The sequence below is a fragment of the Ambystoma mexicanum genome, chromosome 1q, assembly GCF_040938575.1.
Source record: "Ambystoma mexicanum isolate Mex_15411 chromosome 1q, UKY_AmexF1_1, whole genome shotgun sequence".
In the NCBI taxonomy this organism is placed as follows: domain Eukaryota; kingdom Metazoa; phylum Chordata; class Amphibia; order Caudata; family Ambystomatidae; genus Ambystoma; species Ambystoma mexicanum.
The window spans coordinates 241,931,414-241,954,551 of NC_090922.1; the positions used below are offsets into that span (position 1 = coordinate 241,931,414).

The window sequence follows — 23,138 nt, forward strand, 5'->3', positions numbered from 1 at the left end:
AGATTTCACGAGAAGGGAAGTGAGATGGGTCTGTGAATGCAGAGCTGGTGTCTATGTGCTGGCGAATATTGCTGATTTTGTCAATGAAGAAGCTGTTCATGGCAGTGGATTTTCCGATGGAATGTGGTGTGGCAGGGTCGGGTAGCGGGTTGGGGTAGTGACTGACCAATTTGAAAAGGGCTCTGCTTTTGTTGTCAGCATCTGCTATGGTGTTCTGATAGTAGGAGGCCTTGGCTGTGTTGTTTAGTTGTCTGAATGTTGCTTAGAGTTCTTTGAGGAGTGCCAGGTCAGATGCGGCCCTGGAGCGGCACCAGGTTTTCTCTTATTTCCTGATGACTCTTTTGCTGAGGTTGAGTTCTTGTGTGTACCAGGATGCTGACAGTTTTGCCTTGTAGGTGCGTCGTTTCAGAGGCACCTGTCGGTCGATGGAGGCCGAGAGGGTGGCATTGAGTGTTTCCAGTAGAGAGGCACAGTTTGGTTGAGGGTGTTCGGTCCATGTGAGATGGAGGTTGGCAAGGCCTTCCTTGAGGGCTTCCACTGGGACGTTCTTGAAGGCCCTGAAGGTTTGTCTGATGGGTTTCTGCTGGGAGTGCTTGACTGGGGTGGTGTGCAGGTTGTTGAAAGGCACGTCCAAGTGGTCAGACCAGTCAAGCAGGAGAGGGGAGCTGTAGTGGAAGGAAGGCAGTGTGTTGATGATTAGGTCGAGGATTTTACCTTTATCATGTGCTGTTTGAGGCTGAAGGTGTCGAGAAGTCAGAGGAGAGCTTTCTTAATCAGTTTGGTGGCCTAGTTGCCTGAGAGGTTGAAGTCACCTAGGAAGATGGTGGTGACCAGGTCGGTAAAGTATCTCATGAAGGCTGTGTTGGGTTTTGGTGGTCTGCAGATGAGATGGAAGGTGACTGTGTCCATCGGTGAGGGTGGGAAGTGGCAGGAGAGGACTCCGACTGAGCTAATATTATTGACGTCTTTTCTGGTGCAGACTCACAAGTTCTTGTGGATGACTGCGAGGACTGCCTGTCTTGTTCGGCCAGTCTCTGTGTTGGATGATGTAGCCATCAGGGACAAGGACATCTAAGATGTGGGTGTCAGCTAGGTCTTGGTGATGAAGATGGCGTCAAGGTCGTGTGTAGTGATGAAGTTGGCGATGTCTGCTGCATGGATAATAGCTGAGCGGATGTTGGCCAACATCATCTTCCGTGTTGTGGATGGCGAGGAGGTGCTGATGGGCTTGAGGCTGATGTGGGTGAGGTTGCTGCATTGCCAGACGTTGGCGTTGCATGGTGATGGGGGGTGATGGGGGGTGGCTTGTGGGGTCGGAGTGAGAAAACACATGTCGGCGGAAGCTTACTTCTTATCTGAGCAGGGGTTCAGCACCAGGTCCTTTTGGTTCATACAGGTACAGACAGGAATTACCCTTCACTTTGGACCCCTGGGTGAGAAACGCCCTTGATGTAAGGCTAAGAATGTGGGTGGGGCTTAGGCCACATGACATAGATCCACTTGCACCTACTCACCAACTGCAAAGGAAAAGAGGCTGGAGGGCTGCTTAAGCAGGGGAAAAGGGTGCAAAACAGGAAGGCAACAACAGGTTAGAAGTGATTGACAGGTAGGTGGGGCTAAGACCACGTGATCTAGATCCACTTGCACCTGCTCACCAACAGGCAGTTCTCATTGCCTGGCTATTCCTATGCAGCAGTCTTGGAATTACAATTGCCATAAGCCTTAGAGATCAGTGATGCTTTCACTTTCCCAGGAGCAGAGAGGGAGGAGGCACAATTACCTTCAGGTGTGGTGTTCCAGGTGCTGCTAATGATCCCGCTTCAGAACAGGGCAGGTCAGTAATTAAGCAGATGCCTGCAGGAGCGCAGGACTCTTTCATTAAGTTTGCTCTCAGCACCTTGTGCTTTGATCCTTGGATTTCTGTTGTGTTCTATTGCTTCCAGAAACCACTCCTGTTGCAGTGTCCTGTGCTCTCTGCGTTGCAGCCCTTCTACTCCGCCTGCACTCTCCTGCCTTCTGCCCTGCACCTCTGTGCATATTCTTGCACTTGAGCCCTGATCCACTGCTTGCACTCCTCTGTTCTCTGTCTGCAGCCCCTTGCTCTTTACCACCAATTATCTTGTTCGCTGCCTGCAGTTCCTTGTTCTGTGCCCATAGTCAGAGTAATCTGATCTTATCTTCCTGATTCCAGTCCTGAGTTTCCATTTTATCAGTCTGCAGTCCTATCCTTGTTATTCCAGTCGATAGTTACGGTTCCTTGTTACCAGTCTGCAGTTCAGTCCCTGTTAGCCTAGTCTGCAGTTTTGCTCCTGAGTTTTCTTGTTTGTGGTCTATAGTTCAATCTGCTGTTCTTTGATTCTGGTCCTTTGTTTATAGTCTGCAGTTCCAGTTTCCCATAGCCTTGTACTTTGATTCTTGTCTTCTTCCTTTTTCTCTTTTTTCCCCTGTTGTCTGTTGCTCACTTTGGCTTCCTATTCTTTCCTTGGAAATATCTGTAACTGTTCTTGTCCTCACTTGTGCTTGTGTAATTCCTCTGTTCAGAGTTTGGCTGCTGGGTTTTCCAGCAGACAATCTCTGGCCCTTTACTTTGTGGCATTTCAGTATTTTACCTTGCGTCATATTGTTATCAGTGTGCTGCTTCCTGTTTTAGGAGGCAGACACTGTTCAGTTCCTGCTGGACGGGTACAGGCGTTAGTCTTGTGAGTACTTTCTCCTTGTTTGTGCCTTAGGGTCCAGACACAGACACCCACTCCTGCTGCTCCTTTACATGAGCATTCAGTGGGGGGGCCCTGTAATAGTAACCAGCTAAAAAGGCTAGAGTTTCCCTTGACCCAGTGGGAAACTTCCCCCATACTGTGTACACCACAATTGGTAACGGAACAGGTCTGTCTTACTTGTACTCCCTGTCCTTTTCTATTCACTGCCTTTGTTGCCTGTCTGTAGTTAATGCTTATCCTTTCTTGTCTGCAGGATTGCAGGATTCCCTACACTCCTGTCTCTAATGCACTTTTCTCCCCTTGGGTTTGTGGGCAAGTCTCTGCCCTCAAGTCCCTGACAGGCCGAGCTTCTTCTCCAGTGTTTGCAGTCTTATCGTAAAGAAAAATACTTCTTCAATTCACATTTAATGTGCTCTTTACAGCATGCACATTACAGGCTGCCTTTGCTGGCTGCCTGCAGCTCTCCACTCCCTCTGGCCTTGCAATATCCAGCAGTGTGCTAGTTCTTATCACCTCGTGGATGGGTTTCAACTATATTAGCATCTTACTGTCAAAGAAAGCTTTACGTGACCGATCATTTAGGAGTTCGGCTTTTCTGTCTTCATTTGCTGGGTATCCCTACAAAATATCCCCACCAAAAATATCGCCGTACATATGGCAGTTTGCCTCGCCATAGGCAATATTTGGGGTGGGGGGGATAATTTGTGGGAGCGGGGGTTGCAGGGGCGTCCCCCGCACATTTTAAAATAATGTCAGGGTTGCGTGGGTTTCCCCCGCATGGTCCATGGGTCAATATCGCTGCAAACATATTTTTTTGTATCGCAATATTTTTGCGGGGATATTAACACATGGAACCATTTGCTGGCTGCCTTTCTTTGTTCTGCCCTGTAAAGAACAATAAACCTGTCCGGTGATAACCTGCATATACTCACCCCCTCCTTCAATTACTTTGTCTAGAATTTTGCGACTGAATGAAGATCTCCATTATAAGCTACGCATACCACTGCTGCCTTACATGAGCTTTCCAAGTTGTAGATAAGGGGGGTCCTAAACATCATTTTGAAATGGGCCCCCACCCATCTCAGCTGATCCTGTATATATGGTGGGTACACGCAACCTACCCACTCGGTGTGGTGCTCTAAAAAAGAGTGGTTCGCCCAGTGCCCTATATTGACCAGAGTGCGTTTAGAGAGGGCAGTTCTTTGTCAGGTGCTTGGGGCTGTAAAGGTTAGGTTCTATATGTTGCTACTCAGTTTAATAGTTTGTTTTGTTTTGTGCGACAAGTCATGCATACATGGTGGTGGGACAAGGCGTGCTGGAGACAGGTATAATGAGCCGAACGGCTCGCGTAACATGAGGATGTCATACAGTAGGGCACACAACAACAAAAAAAATCATGCGAAAGTGGTGGGGTGTGAAGACTTGCCCTGGGATGGTTAATGCAGCTGAAGAGGTGGGGTATCTGAACCAGGGGTTCTGATGGCACAAAGGGTGGCTTGTATGTGATGGAGACATGTGCCAGGTGTTCTTATCAGGGACTCCCCTGAGGGAATGTATGTACCTGCGGTGATGGGCAATGCAAGGGGAATTGATGTCACAGGTCACATGTAACAAGGCACATATCCAAGAGGCATACCATTGCAAAGGGTCTTTGTCATGCTATGATGAAATGCGCTGGGGGTTCATGCTGATGAAAAGGTTGGTGAGAAGCCAGTGCCAGGTCCACACTTCCACGCTTACCTTTCGTTCCTTTCATTGTTTGGGTCCTCTGATTCTGACAAAGCATTTTCAATTCTTTTCATTTTTAATATTTGCATATATTCCATAGAGTTTTCTTTTCAGAGGGTATGATATGATATGATATGATATGATAGGTTATTTATAGCACGCTTAATACCCAGAGGTTTCTAAGCATGGACCCGGGGATCGAACTTGTGTGGCTCTGTGTTGTCTTGCTTACACGATGAGCACGATGCATCTCAGCTATCCTCTCATCACAGCGGAGAAGCCGCATAAGTGATTCTGCATTGACTGAACTGTGAGAGCAAGAAAGAGGAGGATCAGAGGGGAAAGAGGAGGATCAGAGGGTCAACACAGAGCCCAGCTGAAAAGTCACATAAGGGACTCCACACTGACCGAGATGCGGGAACAAGAAGGTATTCTCTGATGACTGATTTGGATGCTAGTGGAAAAGTCGCATAAGCAACTCAGTGCCAACCGAGTGGCCAGGACGAGAGAGTTGAACCTTGGGAGACCAACGCAGAGCCAGGCAGAGAAGATTCAAAAGCGGCAAAACTCAACTGTGCTCCCAAAGCACAATGATCGAGACACACAGGCACGAGGTGGGTCCAGTGGTGGGCAAATGAGAGAGGAAGAGAGAAAAATGCCCAGGAAAGACAAAGAACACCCTGGAGGAGGCGAGTAAGAAGGAGAAGAGCCCAACAGGCCCATAGTGGAGAGGGACTAGAAGAGCCAGAGAGTGGGGAAAGTGGCAGAACACCCCAGAGTCGGGAGTGAGAGTAAAGAGATCCCCAGAGTGGGAAAAGCCTGAGGACAGCCCAGAGTTGGGAGTGAGACAGAGCGGAGCCTCAGAGTGAGTAGGATGAAAGGATAAAAGAATTCAGACGTAGGAAGAGACTGAGAGAGACCTAGGCTGGAACACCTTGATAGCATTCCAGCACACCAAGAACTGTCGATCTTGAACTTGAACTCTGGGCAAGGGACGTGGTTGGGGTTAGAGGCCAGCAGCACTCCCTTCCAGAGTAATAGTTCTACAAACTCTTTCTTTGTTACTTTTTTTGCTTTATGTTGTCAGATAGGGAAAGGATTAGGTTACAGTAGGATTCTGAAGAGAGGACGTTGTTAATTTACAGACATCCTGGCGAGCACCCTTTGTACTTTCCTTTAAAGAATAGGGCTGGAGCTTGTAGATTTAGGGAAATAATAGGTGAACCTAAAATAAAACCCTTAATACAAAGCCTCAGTGTCCGAGTCCTGATTCTGCCCTACCACACCAGGCTTTGGTAGGAATTAAACCAGTCTCTGATTGCAGTGCTCCACAGTACACGAGAAAAAAGACAATACTAAAAATAAAGTAACTGAAGACAAATTGGAAGGCAAATAAGCTCACTCTATCTTTGAGCGGCCAGGTACAAGGTTCAGCAATTAGGGATGCAAATCATTATCTTCAAGGCATCTCCTAAATTCGTGAATATGGTAGTTTTAACCTCAAGTATTTAAATGCACATAAAATAAAAAAAACAAATATATCTGCACTTTGCAGTGCGCCACTATCTCAGCCTGATAATGGCTGATTACTGGCACCGCAACTATCTGATGGGCTCAATATTACTGCTACACAAACGAATACGTGGGATCATGATTACTGCCAAAATATTTGATGGGGCATGATAACCATCACATTAACTGTCCAAGAGGCGCATGATGACTAGCCCTAGCTGATGGACTCAAGATAACTGACATAATAATTAGAGGATGGGTTTATTATTAGTGGCGCGATATCTGATGCGCTCGCAGATACCAGTGCAATCACTGTTTTATGGGTTTGTGATTACTGGGAGAATATCTTTCGGGCTCGTTTTCATGTGATGGGCTAATGGTAATAACAATACTAAATGTTGATGGGTGCATTACCCACTCACTAACTATCTGACGGGCCTATGATTATTGACTCAAAAACTAACAAATTTTGCTCATGATAACCAAGACAAACTATTGTTTGGGCCTATGATTAAATTAAATGACACTGACCTACGGGGCTCATGATGTCTACCAGCACAGTACCAAGATCATTGTCCATTGAGCATCTTATGGGCTCATGATGGACAGGTGAGCGCTGGCACAGTAACTATCAGATGGCCTAATGAGTAAAGCCACAATAAGCATATGATGGGCACATGGTTATTGCCAAAACATCTCAGGGGTTCCTGATTACTGACACCAGGACTGTAGAATGGGTTCATGATTACCTCATGGATGTCCAATCGCTGTCTCAGTTCCTACAAGACGACAACCTACTGCTTCTGAATTCAGCCACACTAGAATTGCAACCTGCTGCTTTTGAATTTAGTCACACTACAATTACAATCCGCTCTTTTCAATTTGGCCACAATAGAACTGCACTGATTTGGTGTCCACTGCTTTTGAATCTAGCCACACTTGAGTTGTAATGATTTTGTTTACATTTAGTTAAGACGCACCACTCTGTAAATCATACACCAGGGATAAAGCAAACACAGGAAAATATGGAAGGAAGAACGAACAATGAAACTTCTCAACACCCAGAGACCACCTGAAACCAACTAACCACCCTCTTCATGTCTCCACACCCGCACACCTCTCATGTACTACATGGGTCCAAAGAGCTAATGAAACAACAAACCCAAAAACACAAACCGAACACCTCTCTCTAATCATACTGCAAACCCAATGCCTGCAAACAATAATCAACTCAGAATTTGGACGCCACCCTTACGGACACAACAATTCCAGTGCACATACCAAAACAAACACAGAAAACTAACATTTAGAGACGCCAGTTCCTCCTGGTTGTGCACGCATCAACAGATGAGCACAAATTCTATCCTATCCCTCTCTCCCTCACTAACCAACCCTACCCACTGTTCTTACAGAGCTATGTGAGTGCCTGGAGACCATACAAATTGCAGAATATATTTGCTTGGCTCATGAGTGCTAGGTTGTGAAGACTTGTAAAAAATCTGATGCCTTTATGATTATTTGCCCAACATCTATATGATGGGATCAAGACTACCAGCAACAACTATCTGGTTGGGCCATTAATAATGGAAACAAATATTGATGGGGGCAGCCAATCAATAAGAACTTGGACCTCCCCATCTTCCTAAATGACCACACGTAAAAAGAAATGCACTGCCAATAATTGCACCTCTTGTACCTAGGATACCCTTGGAACAGCCACCACTAACGCTTCTCCTCAAACCACCCCATGGGCATTCCACAACTGCAAATATTCCCTACTTATGAATGACTACACGTGATCTATAATGAAGACAGTATGTTGTCCTCATATTTGAAAGGTGGAGCCCTCTGGGGAAAACCCAGGTCAATAATCCTCAGAACGAATAGGGATGCCACTCCGATGAAAAGCATCCGCATATGCCCAGTTAGAATTTGGAGCCCATTACCTGAGTGGGTTTGGAAAGATGTCAATATTTGATAGGTTGATTGCCAGCCCTGATGTGTGCATAGGCTTTGGGTGTATAGAAGATGTTCAAATATTGTTTCAAATGTGGCTTCTTTTTGATTTTAATTATCTAATAATAGAAAAGGAGGGAGGATTGTGGAACCACGCCACAGCAGGTACAGCAGCACCAAGTCCATCACGACTACTTTGACCCGCGCCTTTTTACCACAGTGTGCAGCCTCTGGAGAGAATGCTCACTTTGAATAGGTGGTATCCCGTGTTTTCAAATACCTTCTTTTGAAAGTCTACAGTTTGGTCTTGCAAAACCTATTTGAAATTGCAAAGAGCGTACCCCTCTGACCTTTTTCCTATCTCATCAGAGGGCTTCAGCCTCCACATGCTGAGTCTGGCTCGTAACAATGACTTCTTGCTGCTGCTTCCAGAGTAACCTTGGTCTCAAGTGAACGGAGGTTAGCACAGGGGCAATGCTCTGGTCTTGGAAGCAGGACCATGCAGAACAACAGAGGTTCGAATCGCCGATCCGTGCTTAGAAACTGAACTCAGGTATGGTATGAGGCCCGTTATTAAAAAAAAAACATGAAATAAATAAAATAAAATCTTGCTAATTGCGTGAGGTGCTTTCCTTTGGTTGTGGCATGCTAAGCCACCCTAAATGTGCACATTTTCGAAGTCTCCACTTTGCTCGTTTGGGTCAACAGGGTCTCTAAAACATTATGACTGGGCACATTACGACCCAGGCGGTAAGTTACCGCCTGGGCCGTGACTTTACCACCATGGCGTAAACTACGTTTACGCCATGGTGGTTGGCGGACTTACCGCCCCATTCCGAGGTCGGCGGGGCGGTAAGTCCCCAATCCCCATTTACCCTTCCCCATTCCCATTTTTGGCCCATAGGGCATAATGGGAGTGGGGAAGGCGTTAATTACGCCACCGTAAATTACGGTGGCGTAATTAACTCCATGGTCCCTTAGCGCCATGGATTTTAACACCTGCTAAAAGCAGGTGTTAAAAGCGCCATGGCGCTAAGGGACCTCGTAGTTGGCGGTAAGGGGTCGGCGCAGCTAACGCTGGCGTTAACCCCTTACCGCCAGGGTCGTAATGAGGCCCGTTGAGTCCTTGTTTATCCATGAAAACATCACAAGTCACAGATTTGGGTCTCTTACCATGGACATGGGCAAACAGAGTTGTTCCGGTCAAGTCTATTGCAGGGCAAACCTTGCACAAAGTACCAGTTGACTTGTTCTGACATAAAAATCACACTCACGCTTACGGAAACCAATCACTCTCAGGAATATTCTTTAAACCCACTTTCCCGGCCCCTAGCCCCCAACCCATGCTCACAAGGTCTTAGAGCGGACAACAGAGGTCAAAGCTTCCTTTTGCAGGCTAACCAGCATACAGACACACAACTCAGACATCTATGTCGCACGTGACTTGCCTACAGGTGAGATTAGAGCTCAACAACTAAAGATCATCAATCAATCCTAAATCAGAAGCTCAGCATTCCACCTGAAGTGCCACGTAAGCAGCGAAACACGTGTTGAGGTTATTGAAGGACCCTCAAAGGAGTAATGTATCAACTAATAGACAAGTTTATTTGAAGACCTAGCGAAGATACAGAAGGACCTCATAGAAGTATTATATAAAACTGATTAGCACATGGAAATCATTATTGACCTCCTCTCAGCCATTCAGAATGTTTAGAGTGAGATTTAAATGAATAGCTAATATAATCGAAGCTCGAGTTGTCTCTTCACATAAATTCACATTTTTATTAAATCATTTACAATACAATAGAGCAGGCAAACAGACTAAGAGAACAGAACATGATATAAATGTATGTCAGATCCAGAAATCCACCCCACATTTCCTCATACAAATGAACCTTTTTCTGCTTATGGAAGATGACTCTCTCAAGCACTGACATTTTACAAAGGTCTCCGACCACCACCCAAGTTGAACATGAAGGAAAGGTGGTACCCTTACAATCCCACTATATTATCTTTTTGTGCAGAGAGAGGGGCCCTAAAAAATCAAAAATGTTGCAGGTATGTCCGATCCTCCAAGAAGCTATCTTCCCCCAAGACAATGGTCACAAAATCAAAATCTAGATCAGATCTCAAAACCCTGTGCATTGTCTCTGTAACTTCGAGCCAGAATTATCTCACTTTACAGCATTCCCATATCATGTGCTCAAAGGAGCCCGACCTATGACCACAACCGCAACAGGCATCCAAGTCAATCATACCTCTTGCACACAATTTGGTCATCATCCAGTAAACATTGTTGAGAATTTTAATCCGCCGCACTCTTTCTGCCAGATTCAATTAAGTCAGAGCCACATTCCTACACAGATTCTCCAATCTCCCTTCCGTTATTTCTGTAACAATTGTATCTTGCCACGACCTGAGTAGTTGCTCTTCGGATTTCCTGAAGTTCATTAGAAACTTGTCCATATTGGATGCAAAATTACCCTTTCCAGCTCAGCAACTGTTCTTTGAGAATATCTTGTCCAATCGCTTCCATGTTTCCAATCGCTGCCCTCAATCTTCTGTACTCACCAAATGTGCAATTGCGAAGGTCCTTCATTGTCGATAGCTTGTTAAAAGGAATCCAGCTATTGTCCACAAATAAGTCTACAACCCATTGCACACCATTCTGAAATCAATATGACATGAAAATGGGCTTCCTATCGATTTGCACCCTTGTATTCAGCCAAATTGACACTCTAGGGGATAGTGTGGCTTCTATCCCAGTCATTTCCTCAAGCTTACGCAAGTCTTTCTCAAGGATTCTGTCACTGGAGAGGGGACACTAACCCCAAAATTCCCAGTTGTCAAAAGTGCCTCAGGGGCAAGCGACATAGTCATACTCAACTCTGTCCATGCCCAAATATCGGGTGATTCCTCAAGGAATGGAATTAGGTGGATTGCCGAAAAAAACAGATGATACTGAGTAACATCAGGGACTCCTAAACCCCCTTTCGTACAGAGTAGATGAAGTTTCCACAGCTTCAGGCATAGCTGTTTCTGCTCCCATAAAAAAAACTTTGCCACTGTCTCTCTATGCCTGGAAAGCTTTTCTTCTTCACACAAAGAAGTAGCATGCTCAGAACATAATGAATGCATGGAGCCGAAGTCATCTTAATAACGTAGACTCTCCCTCAAAGGGACAGATTCAACTCAGACCAACTAACTAGATCCATTTTCAGGTTCGCAACCAAGTGTCTCATGTTTTCATCCATCATAAATCTGACCTCCTTCATCAGCCACACTCCAATGTATCTCATCCTTTCTGGACACCATCTGAATGTAAACCTGGGGACATAAATGCTTCTGCACGAAGGAGACACAGGCATTCGTGTGGACCACCGCTGTAGGCTTAGAGTACAGTAGCAATATCCACTCTCTTACCCCTGGCACAAATTCCAAACACTCTAGCAAAGCAAAGAAAAAGTGCCACTATCAAATCAAACACCTTTTCACCATCAAGGGGGCAAGCAGCTACGTCTGAAGTCTGTTTTTAACTCTCAAGCTTTGTCAGTATTCATTTATGCATACTGGTAGATGGATTCCCCCCCTTAACAAATCCAGACTGATTCGCATCCACAAGTTGTGTCAAAGTATCCTCAATTGACACTGATATTGCTTTTGCAAATATTTTGTTATCTGTGTTTATGAGACTTATGGATGTGTAGCTTGACATCATGGTAGGGGGGTTTTCCTTCTTCAATAATAGAGATCTAGAGGCGTATCACATCAATTAAGGAAGCGTCCCCTTTTAGTCTTGATGCCTGCAACACTTCCAACAACATCTCGAATACTGCATCCAGCGTGATCTTATAAAACTCAGCTGGAAGACCATCCAGACCTGGGCATTTCCCCCCCTTTAGGTGATTATCTGCACTTTTGAGGTCATCCATCGGGAGAGCCGAATCCAAATTGATCATCGTTGAATCTAATAGTTGCCGCAAACCACAGCTATCAAGGGTACAATGTCTTTTCATGGACAGACTTTTTTCGATGGTTTTTTTAACGGAAGTTTTTCAATGAAAACACTTCAATAAAGCAAGGGGGTTGTGGGAAAGTGCATATAAGGGATGAGGGCGTTGGTAATAGAGAGAATCACTAGGGGATGGGGGCTTGCAGTGAACTCGTGATGGCACCTATGGTTCTGTTACTCTCTTGGATCCTTAGTTAGCAGTCTGTCACTCTTTTCCCCTCCTTCGTAGTAACTGCACCTTGTCCTGAACAGGAGTCTGTCTACCCCTCTCAGATAACAACTTGTTCAACAGATATTTCTTTTGCACCAGTGTCTCTCTCTTTTCAGTCGTTGGAGTTGTTCGTTTCTTTCTAGCTTTTAGAGGTCTTCTTTCATCGACATCATTTCCCAATCCTTGTTTTTGTTTCTCTTGCTAGAGAGCCCTATCAGCAATCCACGCATATAGCACTAAAAAGCTTCCCATATGGACTCCATACTCACTTCCTGTGTCCTGTTTATGGTTAAAAAAAATGGTCTCTTCCTTCACCAATTTATTCACCGTTTCATTCTCGTCCGACTGCACAGTATTAATTTTCCAATAGTTTGTCTTTGGAATTGAAAATGACAATGCGATCTTGAATGAAACATGTGCATCGGCAGATACAACTATAGTATCAATATCAGCAAGAAGCACATTCTGAGTACATTGACTGGTCACCAGAAGCATATCATCATGGCACCCTGAGTGGAAAGGGTATCGTTTTTATTTATTTATTTATTTAACGTGATTTTACGGTTATACATTAGACAACCTTTGATCACATGTTTTAACTTCATATTTAGAAAATAAAAAGAAAGAAAGAACAAGAAAAGATAAAATAAGATGGATACAGAAAAGGAAAGGGTAACAATTATCCGATAGGTGAGTAAGTCTCCACACATCTACAAGTCGAATTCCTCTAACAGTGTGTGCAATGACCGGTGGTCCCCCTCACTCCCCACTGAGTGATTAGATATACTGCTCCTGTCTTAGAGGGGTCCCACAATCTCCTTAAAATCACCACCCAGCAGTATATTGTTTTGGCCCATTGTCTGAAGGAATTGGGCAAGGGGTCTGAAAAAGGAACCATCTCTGCTGTTCGGAGCATAAATATTGCCTATCCCAAGCACAGAGTCTTGTATTTTTGTAGTTACATAGACAATCCAAGCTCCACTGTCTTTGCTAGTAGAAAGAACATACCGAGGCAGACCCTTTCTAATTAAAATACAGACCCCTCTCAAGTTAGTGCAATAGGAGGAGGAGTAGACTGAGACGACCCATCCTCTGCTCAGTTTGTCCACATTAGTGTCCGTTAGGAAGGTCTTTTTTAGAAGACCCAAATCCCCCTTTAATCCATAGAGATGACTCAGCACTCTTTTTTGCTTGTCGGGGTCATTTACACCGTTAATGTTCCAGGACATTACTTTCAAACTTTGCTTACTGGAACCAAACATACTAATTACGTTATTCACCCAGTCATAAACGTAACACAACAAAGACTAGGACAAAGACAGACAAAGAAAATTCACTAAAATACTGACAAACTTCCTGTAGCCACACCAGGCCACAGAGAGCTTCAAAACTTTGTTTGCACTCCAATTAGACCTAAAAGAAGCCCACCTCTAAACAGGAAAAGGCATATGTGCTAGAAACGACGTTCCTCAAGTAGAATGCAGTACAAGTATGTAAATCAATCTGGCTTAATACAGGAAGTATTATGTGAGACAGGAGCTACAGAAATCACCTGATAGGCTGCATAGTCTGGCCACACATAAAGATATCCTATCTTGCAGTCAATGGTCCCAGCATGACATCAAACTGGCCCTAGAGGTCATGTGAAATTCCATTTTGCCAACGTGAGCACACTAACCATGTGCCATAGTGAATTGGTTTGGATAGCCTCCATTGGCACTGTGATAATGCATTGTAGAAGAGCAGATTACATGATCTCTAGTGCCCGCCACCTCACCTCCGTCATACTGGAAGCAAAGCAGGAAGACTCTGTGCATGGCACCAGATATCATTCCAAAACGATCTCAGAGACAAACCAGGGCTGCAAATCAGAAACGCTGCAGAGAACAGCTTCCTGCGAGGAACAAATAATATCTGATGAACTAAGACTAAGGATGACACAGCAAGACCTAATTGGAAAGTACAAAGGGAGTTAACGAGGACAAGCTATGAACGAAGGGCACATTTCTCTGAGATTAAGCAGAAGCAAAAACATCTGCAGGTGCCAAGTATTGGACAATCAAGAGTGCAGAAAGCAAAAGTAAGACAGAGCGACCAAGTCTCCAGAGGACACGAGGAGTAATAGCACCCAGCACAATTAAATCAAATAGCACTAAATAACAGCTCAAAATGGACATATTCATGATTTACTGACACATGGTGCAAGGCTCGAAAACAATGTCTATTCATTAAGCCTCACACAAAGACAGTGGTGTATGCTGACTCCCTTAAAAATCCCAGAGAAGAAAACAAAGGAGAAGCCTTGGCTCATGTTGTAGCTGATATGATATTATGGGTTATTTATAACGCGCTTCATACCCAGAGGTTTCTAAGCGCTGACCCGGGAATCGAATCTGTGTTGCTCCATGTTATCTTGCTTCCAAGGGGAGCACGTTGCCGCTGAGCTATCCTCCCGAGACCCTATCTTCCCAAGACCGATGAGAGATGGTGGGCTAATTGTTGGGCAGTGGTCTGATGTTGTTCTCTCCGCCTTGGTTTCGTTCTATACACGTACTGCTCAAGAGCCAAAAGTCCAAGGTTAGGAGAGTATGCCAACCAATCCTGAGTGGCTATGTAGCAACATGCTATACAATGTTGTAGAAGCCAGTCCGCTGTTCTTTTTTTATAATCAGTATTATACATATTTCGAAGCATGCCCATTAGATAAGGGGCAGCCACTCATGTTATTAACACTTATACATATTATAGGTACATATGTTTCCGTAACCAATCCCTCCCCTCGATAGGTTTTACTGTTTGCCATGTAGGATGACATAGGATGACGTCCCCTACCTCTTTCTCCACCTGTGTTATCCCCAGGGCTCCAACCTCTCCCCCTGGCTCTTTAACACTTTCCTTGCTCCACTAGCACTCCTCATTCCCACCTTCTCCCCTAACTTTCAATGCTATGCAGACTACACACAACTCTTCTTCAAACTTCCCACTGACCCTCTTGCTTCTTCCATCATCCCGAACTGCCTTTCTGCCATCCAATCCTGGTACACTTTCAACGTTCTCTATCTCAATGCCAGCAGGCCTGAGATCCTTCCTATTGGGACGTGTGCTCCCTCTTTCTTCCCCTCGCTCTGGCCATCCTATATGGGCTCTCCCCTTCTCCTTCATCTGAAGCCAGAAACCTTGGAGTCATCTTTGGCTCCTCTCTCTCCTTCCTCCCTCACATTCAGGACATTGCCAAGAAGTCCTACTTTAAACTCTTCCTTCTCAAAGCAAATTCTCCCTTATCTCACGTTCCCCCAGTGTCACTAGAGCTCTGGTCCTCTCTGGGCTAGACTGCTGCAATAGCCTTCTCTTGAATCTACCTTCTTCCTCCCTACGACCCCCCCAGATAATCCAAAATAGGGCAGCAGGACTTATCCTTGGCCTCAAGTCCAGGAACCACATATATCCTGCTCTAAAAACTCTTCACTGGCTCCAGGTTGCTGCAAGGATCCATTTCAAATCCCTTTGCATCATCCATAAGGCTGTCCGGGGCTGAGGACCACACTATCTGCAACTTGCTCTTACTAAATACCTCCCTCTAGACCTCTACATTCCTCTGGTACCAACTCTCTGTGTAGCAAGCATTTCACTAAACAGAGGGCTGATTGCCGATCCCTTTCCTCAACTGGCTTCCTCTTATGGAACAGTCTCCCCCTCCCTCTTCGTCCTGAGCCGTATTTTCCTTATATTCCGGAAGCTCCTCAAGACTGTGCACATCTTCTCCTCCTTCCCTTCTTCCCTCCTCTGCTAATCCCACAGTTGCTGTGATTGATGCCAGGGGCCCTTATGTGTCTTTGGGTCCAGGCCTCCACACCCAATCGCTTTCAGCCTTTGCCTGCCCACAGCAATTGCTGTGGCAGCCACTGGCCTACGCCACTGTAGGCCTGCACTTACCTATTTATTTTCAGCTATAAGCTCCCTAGCACTTCCTACAATGGGCACTTACATCCGCTGCTCACTCACGAGCACGGGCACTCAAGCACGTACCCCCGCTCCTTCTTCCCCTCTACTCTCTCTGCTCTTGCACGCTCTGAATCCTCCCAAGGTCTAGTAGGTCCGTCTTATCTTCCTGCGTATTCATTGTTTTCAATTCCTTGTTCCCTCCCTGTTGCCCTGTGGTCGCATTGAAACACAATTTTCTTGTTGTATAAGCGCCTAACAAATGCACAATAAATAAATAAAATAAAGAGCTGCCTATTAAGATGAATGTCCTGTCACGTGTATTGTATTTATTTATCTCCCTCCCAACTTCGCTCCCAGAGACATTTTTCAAAAACCTGAATGTCGTGGTGTCCAAATTTATTTGGCTGGGGAAGCAATCCAGGATGAAGAGAACAACCTTAACACTGCCTAGAGATTTTGGAGGATTTGGGTTGCCAGATTTTCAACTCTATTATAAGGCAGCCCAGTTGTGTGTACTTTTAGAACATATGAGGAATGAAATGGGCACCTATTGGACATTCTTGGAAGACCATTCACCCACCCCAAGAAAGTCAGGGACCTATTATGGTCCCTGATAAAGGCAATCCCTGACAAGGTAAAGACCCACCCATCTCTGGGGGTATTGTGGTCATTGTGGAAGGGGCAGGGGTCCACATGAGCCGCTTTTTTCCTGGCTGTCTCCGATGAGCTTGGTTTGTGAGGCACCACTGGACTAGAGCATACATGGGTTTCCGAAACACACAGGCATGGTCCGATAGGGGTCTGGGGAGGGCGGAAAAACTATGTTTCGGAGGAGCTATTTAAGGATTATGAGACAGTGGCAGAAATGTTGGGGAAAGAGGTACTGATTGTATTTGAATACCTAAGGCCCAAGAGTATGTTGGCGGAAGCTAGATGGAGCACTGAGCTGTCACAACCCCTTACTACCTTTGAACAAACCATCAATGGTGCAAGCTCTAGGAACGGGATACTGTCAAAACTATACAGGGTGTTGGTGACAGCAGATTTAACAGGGAGGCAAAATTGCAAGGAGTATTGGGCCAAGGTAACTGGGACCAAAATTTCAGAAGACCCCTAGGGAAAAATGGATAGGATTATGTTCCATGGGAATCTCTTCACCTTGACGATGGAACACAATTTCAAAATGCCAGACTGCTGGCACCTGCCTCCCCTGAATCCCCCTAAAATGTATAGCGGAGTGTCGCCACTCTGCCCGAGGGAATCTGGTTCCATGTATCACATGTGGTGGGCATGCCCAAGAATTCAGGTGTACTGGTTGGTGGTCCTCAGTTGGATAAAGGAAATAACGGGGTTAACTCTCAGCCTGGATCTGCTACCAATGTTGCTGCGTGTCCTGGGGGCAGGGGCGTTTCACATTGAGCCAATGAAAAGAAATCAGTAGACACAATTGTATTCATCTCTTTATTACACAAGCACATCAGCGTTCCATAGCAAAACAACAATAGATCCAAGAGACGCAGCATTCTGAAGTGTTTAGACTGGGGTAGCCGGTTTTCTCTGCTTGTGTTCACAGGTCGAAAGAGCCTGTGGTGAGAAAGAGTGGCTGACATATGAGGGTCTCAGTGGGTTTCTTAGGGATATCCAGATGTGAAACACAGCAGGGCAACAATATAGAACAAACTGATGGGCTTTCCTGGGTATACCTAGATGTGCAATATAGGAACAACTCAATGTACCTCCTTAGGGGTACTTAGCTGTGCACCCAATAGAGCAAGGCACTTTCTTAACAATACCGAGATATGAATCACAGTAAAGCAAAATACAGAACAATGCAATGCACTGTATTGGGAATACTGGTATGGGAAACGGTGGGGCACAGTATACAGCGGTATCCAGTGATAACATCGGCCGTCACCTCGAGCCAATCATGGTTTTTGCCATTGCATGCTGGGACTCTATATGTACAATTTGGAAACTCAAAACGGCAGGTCCCAGCATGAAATGTGAAAAATCACGACCTGCTCAACGTGTCCGCGTATGGAACTGGCCAACTTGGCAGGGATGATAGGACATATGTTTACCTCAGTGGCCCAAACGGATCCAAGTGTGACACCATCCAACTGGATCGCTAACACACCCAGGAAGTCTGTGGAAAGAGACCCCAAATATCACCGAAAAGGTTTAATCTATTCAAATTGCTCCTAAAATGTTTCCAGTAACCCTGAAACATCAACTAGTCCCACCCAGCTGGAATAAAAACAACTCAGATATGCTGGTGATACGGGTTACTTTGCAGTTTTAGAAATTATGGGCTGTCAAATATACTTTCATTGATCTTGGTGTCCCACTTATAGGTGTGCTATGTTGGCTTTACGAAAGGTTCCTGCATTTTGTTTGTAAAATCGGGGCACCCTATTTTTGGGCAACCTGGCCCAGATGCTTGAGAACACAGATCGATGTGAGCAGAAAACCCGGAACGGAACCAGTTTTCATTCAGGGCCGGGGCTGCTCTGCAGCTGCCAAGCTCTATGATCCAAAGGTATTCATCTTCCGGTGTCAAAGTGGCATCTCCCGAGAGCCTCCACCCCGGCACATGAGAATGCTCACTTTGCCGTCCCCTGCAACAAACACAACAACGTTGTTACCCAAACCTTCTTGAAATTCTGAATATTAGTTTCCTGCTGATTAATTCCCTGAGTGATTAAGCGCTGGATTTTGTCTTGCTGAAATATTTTCCCTTTAATTCCTGCATGCCGGCTAATTAATTTGCTGGGTGAAAAGCCTTGATCGTGCATAAAATTTGTAACGTTAACAAGCTTATTACAAGCACGCAGGTTTGCTGTTAACGAGCCAGGTTTCAGAAGTGTCACAGTGCCAGGCCTAGCCCTGGCAGGGTGGGGTAACTGTGTGGCCAGATGGAGGCGGCCCATGCGTGATCTCAAAGTTCGGGCGCATTGCTGTCCTTCCTCTGAGCAGCACGCCTGCTGCACATGATATATTTACCATTTATAAACATGTCTATGACTATCAAGGGCGTCCTGGACCCAGGGCCCAGTCTCTTGGTGTTCTACACAGTAATGTGAGGTTTACAGTTGCCTTGACCTCCCAGCCACCAGAAAAGACTCCACATTTTTTCCAAACACCCTCAGAGGTTTGCACCTTCCTACCCCTCAGTTCCTCTTGTGCACCCATCCTGGGAAATTATAATTTCTTGAACTTTTCCACTCAGACCCTCTTGTACACGCATCCCGGTAAATTATAATGTATTGAACTCTTTCACTTAGATCGTCTTGCGTACCCATACTGGTAAATTATTATAATTTCTGGAACTCTTCCATCCAGATCGCCTTGTGTACCCATGATGGGAAATTATCACAACTTCGTCAACTCTTCAACTGAGATCCGGTTGCCTACCTATCCTAGAAAATTATGATAATTTCTTGAACTCTTCCACTCAAGATGTATACCCATCCTGGAAAATTATTATAATTTTTTTTAAATCTGATTGCTTAGCTGTCTTTGGAAATGATAATAATTTCTTGAACTCTTCCACTCAAGATGTATATCCCCCCTGGGAAATTATTAGAATTTTTTAACTCTTCTACTAAGATCCTCTTGCGTACTTATCCTAGGAAATTATTATCATTTCCTGAACTCTTTCACTAAGATCCATTTGCGTACCCATCCTGATAAATGATCTTCCACTGAGATTCTCTTGCGTTGCTTTCCTAGGAAATGATGATCATTTCTTGAACTCTTCTACTCAAGATGTATATCCACCCTGGGAAATTATTAGAATTCTTTAACTCTTCTACTGAGGTCCTCTTGCGTACTTATCCTAGGAAATTATTATCATTTCCTGAACTCTTTCACTAAGATCCATTTGCCTACCCATCCTGATAAATAATGTTCCGCTGAGATTCTCTTGCGTTGCTTTCCTAGGGAATTATGATCATTTCTTGAACTCTTCTACTCAGGCCCTCTTGCGTTCAGGGAAAATATGATTATTTCCTTAACTCTTCCACTGAGATCCTAGGAAACTATTATAATTTCTTGAAGTCTTTCACTTAGATCCTCGTGCGAAACCCATTTGAGGGAAATTATAATTTGTTGCACTCTTTCACTCAGATCCTCTGGTGTATCCATTCTGGGAAATTATTATATTTTCTTGAACTCTTCCACTGTGATCCTCATGCATAGGGATTTTAGGAAATTATAATCATTTTCTGAACTCTTCCACTCAGACCCTCTTGCGTACCCCTTTTGAGAAATTATTATAATTTCTTTAACTCTTTCACTCTGTCACTTAAATCCTCTTGTGTACCCATACTGGGAAATTATTCTAATTTCTTAAACTCTTGTATACCCACAATATAAAATGTATTATAATTTCTTGAACTCCTACCCAAAGATCCTCTTGTGTACCCACCCTACAATCTCTATATATAAAACGCTTAGGCATGTTTCCATACTCAGCTGATGCACTTTATCAGTGTTAGGTTGCCCTCTGCTGTTCAACTCTCAAAGTGCACCTCTGTGTGCCCTTGCAATTCAACAACAGCTATCATTTTACCAAACAGAATGAGCACGGTTCTGCAGGGTCATAGAATAATTTCAAGTTACTTCTTTCCATCCCCACTTCTCTTCACACAGGGCACGGCGGTTCCAGTGTCAATAACCAGTTAATTACCGGCTCAATATTTCAGTCTCTAAAGAGCAAAACGCTGTGGGACGAATGACACCTCACAAGCTAAAACTGAAATGAGGGGCTGTAATTATGCCACTACGAAATCTTATGCCATTACAGGGTCTCAGTAATGGAACAAGGTTGACAATTATGTGTCTACAAAGACATATTATAGAGGCCTGTGTAGTCAATGGAACTTAGATACTGTTTTTATACCACGCACACCTCTCATTCCATCTGATACAAATATGCCTTTCAAATTCAAAAGAAGACAGTTTCCTTTACGTTTAGCCTTTTCAATGAACATTAATAAGTCACATGGACCTACACCTCCTTCCTGGAAGCAATCAGTGACGACCATTAATAAGTCACAGGGACCTATGCCCTGGAAGCGATCAGTGGTAATTCCAGTATTTACGGAAGGGGACAGAACTGACCCTAGGAATCACCGCCCGTTATTAACCTTTAAGATATGCTAGAACGGTGTATGTTATGCTGGGAATGGCTAGTAGTATTATATTTCTTTTAACCCTTCCATTCATATTTTCTTGTGTATGCATCCTAGGAAATTAGTACAATTTCTTGAACTCCTCCACTAACATTCCCAATTACATTGTGTGATGCAAGCTCATTCCTGCTTTTTCTTTTCATAAAGGGAGTTGTAGTCCTGGATTGCCCCACTATGCTCCCGGGGCTTCAAGTCCCAGAATGCCAAGAAAAATATAACAGAAATGGACTAAAATCTCTCGAAAGTAATGGGGCATGTTAGCGCACATGGAAAACCAATCCACACCCATCTATTCTGTTAGTGATCTTTACCTACAACACGTGTAGAGAAGTGTTTGGCAGAAAGGGACAAGTTGAGAATTAGCGCCCTGACTAGAGATAGATTTGTTATTGGCCTGCAGATGGGAGCTAGTTGTAGGCAGCCTGCCAAAGTTGCCTACGAAAGAAGACTGGGATGAGGGGTGGTTTGCTTCCTAGTGAAGTGGGAGAATGGAAGAACAGGCTCCCGTCCTTCACCTCTCGCGCTTGGCCTAGAGGGTCACGGCCCAGACACCCGCCGCGAGAAGAGTTTGTCCATTTACCAGACGACCAGGTACCCTGGTACAGGAACATACGGATGTGTCCACCTGCCTGCCCAGCAGCCCGCACTGGCCATGCCGACACCTGCGGCTCGGATCAGCTAGACTAAAAACCACACGTCGTTAGAGATGCCATGACGACCTAGACAACGGGAAGCACATCTGTATAAATATACCCACTTAACATTTCCACACCAATCTACACGAAGAACATACTCAGTGCTCTGACGTAGGCGACAGGCATATTCACGGACGTGCATCTTTATTATTTTTACATAGGCTTTCAGAGTGCAGAAACGCAAGACGCATCATGAACTCATCTATAACGCTTGCTCACGCTTCCCTTGAAACCCGTTACCACCATGAGAGGTATAATGGAAACACGATATTGGTCATGGAAATATATGCCACTATAATCTAAAGCACCCATGCACGAAATGGATCACTTATGCACCAGGCCCAAGTAGGCCTCAAGCAAGAGTTCCGTGGACATTAACAAAGCAAAAGTCAGGTTGCTGATCCTGCAGAAAGAACCCGATGGAGCAACCAGCCAAGGTCGCAATGTTGCAAGCCCACATCCAAGAACAAATCATCAAAGGCACGATGTTGCAACCTCGCACTCCGCGTACCAACGTTAAAGTCATATCTACAAATTAAACCAGACACACAGTGGAAAAACAATATTAATTGTGCAGAATTCTGCCTCAAACACGGTCCCGCCTCACGTGACCAAGCCGAACCTGACGAGATGCCAAAACCCAGGAGAGAAAGGGCGTCTGGGTCCCTCACTACGAGACACAGGCCGGGACACTTGAAAGGCTCAATGGACACCTGCTACAGTGGGAACGGTCAGCTCCCACCTATGAATAAATCCTCACATTGTCTGCATGTACCCATATTGAAACATTGTTGCAAACACGGGTACACCGAGAGCTGGGAACAACGGTGGTCCCAGGCTGGGGAGCTCACGGATGCACCAATCAGAACATGGGGCTCTTATCTCAGACGTCAGTAACATTAGCCAATCCTCAGGGGTCTTCATGTAACAATTCTTATGTATCTAATTGAAGGGACAACCCAGATATACCACCTGACTACACCTTGACCACTAATATCATTCTCTATATGTGTACTATACTAACCCTACCACTCGAGCAACCAATTAAGAGTGGCGATAGGTTTTTTGTTAACTTTCTGAAGTGACGCAAGTAGCGCGTCATAATGTAGTAAAAAGGGCCTGCGAGCCCCACGATTATGTGTGTGTCAGGACGGACGCGTACGCTCCTTG

The 23,138-nt window shown here is 45.0% G+C and overlaps 1 protein-coding gene across 2 annotated transcripts in view; it reads right to left on the minus strand.

The window, feature by feature from the left end:
* SYT5 (synaptotagmin 5) overlaps window positions 1-23,138 on the minus strand; it is a 482,978-nt gene that overhangs the window by 297,666 nt on the left and 162,174 nt on the right. The window lies entirely within an intron of this gene.